Raw genomic sequence first — 6,434 nt, 5'->3', positions numbered from 1 at the left:
CCCCCACACACACATCCATATATGGATAGAGGGAGTACACAAAATGTTTATGTAGTTAATACTTATGATACGGTTTCCTTCTCCCCCATGAGCCAGACATACTACAAAAATCGTATAGACGAGCCACCAAACCCCCTTCAATGACAGGTAGGACAACATTCGGCGACTTCTGATTGGTAGTGATTCATCGTGTAGTTGAGGAAAATAGTATAGAGAGTGAAAGGAAACATCCATCACAATTGTGATGCTTCCCACTTAAAGGGAAAAAACCGGAGGCATGGCCACATAGCATACAATTCTTTTTGGTATTTGTGTTACTACTTAATAGTAATCAACGATGAACAAAACTGAGTCTACATACACATAGTCAGTATATATTACCGACAAGTAATCTGTTTCTGCCTATGCGAATGCAGATTCGCAATGCTGGCCACATGGTTCCAATGGATCAGTCGAAGGCCGCCTATGGATTGCTGAGGAGATTCACACAAGGGAGAAACAAGGAGGCGGTTCCGGAAGAGGAGCCATCAAAGACGTTCTACGCCGCGATGCGAGCAACACTACCCTGACAAGAAGAAAAACTCGCTAGGTTGCCTGCACCATTGGCATTGAGGTCTCAAGGAGGGTTTGTCTGCAGCTCCCTGTTTTCCTTCCATGTGCCCTCCTTTTCCTCCTTACTATTTCAGCTGGATCTGTATAGCCCTAATAACAACAACGTTGGCCCTGAAATGTAACCGCACGACAGATGCTTATTGGTGATGATGGATGGCACCAAGGGGGGCCAATGTTTGAGAGCCTTGCCTGTTTTTTTTTAATCATGTCCATTTGTGCGTGTCTCTCTTTCTCGCTTTGATCTGGCAAAAGAAATACTTTTGGATTTTAATTCATCTTGGAAAGGACCATCCTGTTTTTCTTTTCATTGCGCAATCTACTGCATGATCTGCACGATTAATTACTGATGGTAAATTACACGCAAAGGCTCATCGGCCTCTTCTTCCAAACAAAATGCAAACCAGTGAATCGATGTTGTAGCCCCTTGCGGCGTTGTACTGGCTCTCTTGTCACCCCTTCTATGTTTCTGATACTTCTTTCCATGAGAAAAGAAATGAATCCATGTTCAGAACTTCAAACGGAAGTGGTTCTCAAATTTGCCGACAAAGGTTAATAAGGGGTTGGTACAATGTTATCCAAGCGAGATGAGAACACATGAAGTAATGGAACAATGTTATCCAAGTGACACGAAAAAAAATGGAAGTTTGTATTGCATGAATAGGGAAGTAGACTGGTATGAAAATAAAATTGAAGCCTGTTTTCCTTCCATGTGCCCTCCTTTTCCTCCTTACTATTTCAGCTGGATCTGTATAGCCCTAATAACAACAACGTTGGCCCTGAAATGTAACCGCACGACAGATGCTTATTGGTGATGATGGATGGCACCAAGGGGGGCCAATGTTTGAGAGCCTTGCCTGTTTTTTTTAATCATGTCCATTTGTGCGTGTCTCTCTTTCTCGCTTTGATCTGGCAAAAGAAATACTTTTGGATTTTAATTCATCTTGGAAAGGACCATCCTGTTTTTCTATTCATTGCGCAATCTACTGCATGATCTGCACGATTAATTACTGATGGTAAATTACACGCAAAGGCTCATCGGCCTCTTCTTCCAAACAAAATGCAAACCAGTGAATCGATGTTGTAGCCCCTTGCGGCGTTGTACTGGCTCTCTTGTCACCCCTTCTATGTTTCTGATACTTCTTTCCATGAGAAAAGAAATGAATCCATGTTCAGAACTTCAAACGGAAGTGGTTCTCAAATTTGCCGACAAAGGTTAATAAGGGGTTGGTACAATGTTATCCAAGCGAGATGAGAACACATGAAGTAATGGAACAATGTTATCCAAGTGACACGAAAAAAAATGGAAGTTTGTATTGCATGAATAGGGAAGTAGACTGGTATGAAAATAAAATTGAAGCCTGTTTTCCTTCCATGTGCCCTCCTTTTCCTCCTTACTATTTCAGCTGGATCTGTATAACCCTAATAACAACAACGTTGGCCCTGAAATGTAACCGCACGACAGATGCTTATTGGTGATGATGGATGGCACCAAGGGGGGCCAATGTTTGAGAGCCTTGCCTGTTTTTTTTAATCATGTCCATTTGTGCGTGTCTCTCTTTCTCGCTTTGATCTGGCAAAAGAAATACTTTTGGATTTTAATTCATCTTGGAAAGGACCATCCTGTTTTTCTTTTCATTGCGCAATCTACTGCATGATCTGCACGATTAATTACTGGTATGAAAATAAAATTGAAGCCCCCGGTGAGGATCGAACTCACGACCTTTCCCTTACGAAGGGAACGCACTACCACTATGCTACGGAGGCTTTGGCGATTGATGTAAATCTTGTCACGATATTAATAGTAATACTCTTAACACTGCGGGCCTCCGTGACGCAAGTTAGAATGCATAAAGGCGATTTTTTTTCTATGAGTTGTGACCAATCAAAGTACACTGTTCATGTGAGTGCTACGTACTACCTAGAGGCTAGAGCAGATATTTTGTTTCTCTCTTCACTTCTCAACATGAAGATGGATTTAATTTAGTTTATAAAGTTTCACAAAACGACAGTCCATTATCTTGATCCACTCAAAATGAAATTCAAATGTTTGAATAAAAAAATGGTGCTGCTCAAGTGGTTCATGAACACGGAAACACCATAAACCATCAAGTGAGCAGCCTGCTAGCTACAGACATGTTCTCGCTTTGACGCCCATGCCACTCGCATCCTCTTGATGGGGCACCACAATGCTATATGCTATGTATAAAGATCAATCAGCTCGTATCATAGGAATGAACACCGGCTGTGTGATTTCTAATACAAGGCGCAATTGCTGAATATTTTTGTTCACCTCGTACAAAGCTACACAATCCAAGGATTCCTACTCTGTTAGAATTAATCTTGTTATTAGTGATAAGTTTAGATTATTTCTTGTTGCATGCATGTACGTGTGTACCGTTGCTTGACCAAGCTCCATAGCTGTTAGATAGGCTCAAATGTGGACCGAGTATTCAGCTAGGAAGGAGGGTGCCGGCCGAATCGTGGGGCGTTGCCAAGAAGTTGTTACTCTGTGGCCTAAGCTGCCGGCTAGTGGAGAGGAGATCAGCAGTAGTATAGTACGTGTGTGCCTCTATTTAAGTGTTGTAAGTCAATGAGAAAAGTGTGGGCGTGTGGCCGTGAGGGCTAGTGAAAAAGATGTAGCACTTGTGTGACCAAGGAGGAGAGCCTCTTGGCAAAGCTAGTTGGCTTCCTTCTCTAGTACATGCGTGTGTGTGTGTGTGTTTCTCGGTTCTTCCATGGTGTGTGTTCTTGAGAGAAACAAGAGGAAAAGAAAATTGTGTGAGGAAGAAGAGGAGCGGTGCTGCGACGAGAGGCGGCGCCAATTCCTGAAACAAGTAGCAACTCTGCAGCAATGGAACATTGACTGGTGGCACGGGAAGAGGAAGCATATATGGTATCTATGTACAGAGCTAAGAGCAATTTCAATGGGGCGATCCATTTCGTCCGTGGCCGTCTGTTTGGGTCGGTGCGGACACAAAAGGTGGCCCAACGTGCCGACCTAAACGGACGCGCGTCCAATTTTCGTCCGGATTTGCATCGGCGCGGACATGCGACGGACGCGCGCGCGCTCGCTTACTCCTGTCTCCGGGCTCGCTGATATGTGGCACATTGGCCTCTCGTCTCATCCTGCGGCCAACAAGCAACCCTCCCGCCTCCTCCGTTGCCGCTGCCCCCGCCCATTTTTTTCCGGCGACTCTTCCAGCTGTCGCCGCCTCCACATCCGCCCAGTAACGCCGCCTCCACATCCGCCCAGTAACGCCGCCACTCCCCCCGTCGCCCTCCGCCGCCGTTTTGCCGCCGGGGAGCAAACTGCTTCCCACCGCCGCTTCCCTCACCGCACAGCCGCCCGCGACCAAGAAGATGCCTCGCCGCCCCTGCCACATCCAACCGGCACGCTCGTCGGACGCCGTCACACTCGTCGGACACCGGCAGGGCAGCTAGCTGGTCTATGGGCGCCGCGACTCCCCTCGCCGCCGTCTCCTTCGTCGACGTCCGCAAGCTGTTCGACAGTTTGCCAAGGTACGAAATGGACTCCGTCGACGAGTTTTTTTCCACAATGTCCTTTGCGACTCTGACGATTCGTCGTCCCACGAGGAGGAGGAGATATTGGCTGCCGTGTTGGTCCATCAACACCTCAACAGTCAGCGGCCGTTGTTTCGTGGCTCCATTCCGGGCCACCTTCCGGCGTTGAATCGCAACCGAGAGAGCGGGCATTTCCTTCTCTGGAAGGACTACTTTGATACAACAAACCCGTTGTTCAAACATCACAAATTCCGCCGCCGGTTCCGTATGAGCAGGCATGTTTTCAACCGTATTAGAGATGGAGTGGTCGGCTATGATGACTACTTCGAGTGCAAAGAGGATGCCGTCGGCAAGATTGGTTTCTCCTCTTATCAGAAATGCACTGCCGCCATCCGAATGCTTGCATACGGAGTGCCCGGTGATCTCCGTATGAGCGAGTCTACATGCCTAGAGTTCCTGTATAAGTTCTGCAAGGCTGTTCTTGCTGTGTTTGGCCTTGAGTACTTGAGAGAGCCGACAGCTGAAGATACAGCCCGTTTGTTGGCAATGAATGCCAGTAGGGGCTTCCCGGGGATGCTTGGCAGCATAGACTGCATGCACTGGGAGTGGAAGAACTGCCCTTCTACTTGGCAAGGGCAGTATAAGGGACATGTCAGGGCTTGCACTGTCATACTAGAGGCCGTGGCGTCTCAAGATCTCTGGATCTGGCACTCTTTCTTTGGCATGTCTGGATCACACAATGATATCAACGTGCTTCAGCGGTCGCCGGTGTTTGCTAGGCTTGCCGAAGGCAACATCCCACCAGTGAACTTTACTGTCAACGGCCACAACTACGACAAAGGGTACTATCTGGGTGATGGTATCTATCCTCAGTGGACCACTATTGTCAAGACAATACCCAACCCTGTCGGAGAGAAAAGAAAAAGATTTGTCCAAGAGCAAGAGAGTTCTAGAAAGGATGTCGAGCGTGCCTTTGGTGTTTTGCAATCTCAATGGGGCATCGTTCGGTATCCTGCTAATACTTGGAGCACGCAGAAACCGTGGGAGGTGATGACTGCTTGTGTGATCATGCACAATATGATCGTAGAAGATGAGCGCCCGGAACGTTTGTACGATCAAGGCTTTCAGTTTCAGGGTGAGAATGTTGTGCCTGAGCATGGAGTAGAGGCAACATTTGAGCAGTTCACTCAATTTCATGAAGACATGCGTGATTGGAAAACTCACGTGCAATTGCAAAATGATTTGGTTGAGCATATGTGGGCTCATGTTGGCAACCAATAGATGTATCTTCTTTTATCTTCCCAAGCACCCGCCTCCCGCTAAGGATCCCGCTACACCATCCAAAGCTACATCCAATCCTACATGGCATGCGGGGCATCACCCTGAGGCGATGCATTGGCCATGCCCTCACCATGAGGGTAGTGTTTTAGAGCCTTGCCTCATGTTTTAGTCATGTTCTTGTGCGTGTCTTTCTCTTTATCTCCCTTTTTAACAGTTCTCTTTATCACCTTGATCTGCCCTAAGAAATACTTTCGGATTGATTTTATTTCATCTTTGAAAGGGCCATAACCTATCTGATTCGCTTGGGCAATTTGCTGCCTGATCTACACGATTACAGACCGCGACTCGCACCCAAAGAAAGGCTCATCATCCCCTTCTTCCAAACAAGATGCAAGACAAACGAATTGATGATTAGAACTTTGAGATGCGTGATGGCAAGCTAAGTGGTCCTCAGGGTTGCCAACAGGGTTAATTATGGTACAGCGAACAGACTGTTGTATCCATGTGTGGTGATCTTTGAGATGCAACAGGGAAGAAAAGGCTGGCACAAGGTTGAACACAAAAGTTTAGTGTGATGATGGAGCATTGTGAAATGGGCAAATGGAAGTTCGTAGGAGGTTACGTGGATCCGGATGAAGAAGAAAATGGAATGGCGAGAAGCAAAGGGGTAAATATTTTTTTACTGAAGCCCCCAGTGAGGACCGAACTCACGACCTTTCCCTTACGAAGGGAACGCACTACCACTATGCTACAGACTTTTGACATAAGCTCGACAAACAGATCTCTCTTACTACTTTTGGGGAGTGCATACGTGCTCCGGTGAATGTCAATGTCAAAAGGTTACAACATGTAGCCAAAAATTCCGAATGCACATCATATACGGGAGCCAGAAGACATAAAGGCGATTTTTTTTTTTTTTGCAACAAGTTGCCATACCACGATTCCTACTCTATCTCCGAGATGAGTAGCAGAGGTGTCCGAAGGTACAGGAGCCTAAGACATATCCGCGACAGATCGGC

At 46.7% G+C, this 6,434-nt stretch overlaps 1 non-coding gene across 1 annotated transcript; it reads right to left on the bottom strand.

Annotated features, from left to right (window-relative positions):
- Positions 1 to 2,304: 2,304 nt before the first annotated feature.
- Positions 2,305 to 2,376, bottom strand: TRNAT-CGU. Its single transcript has one exon. It is a non-coding gene; the product is annotated as a tRNA-Thr (tRNA).
- Between the last annotated feature and the right edge of the window lie 4,058 nt (positions 2,377 to 6,434).

Source organism: Triticum dicoccoides, chromosome 6A (assembly GCF_002162155.2).
Source record: "Triticum dicoccoides isolate Atlit2015 ecotype Zavitan chromosome 6A, WEW_v2.0, whole genome shotgun sequence".
In the NCBI taxonomy this organism is placed as follows: Eukaryota; Viridiplantae; Streptophyta; class Magnoliopsida; order Poales; family Poaceae; genus Triticum; species Triticum dicoccoides.
This window is presented reverse-complemented; position numbering and strand designations above follow the sequence as displayed.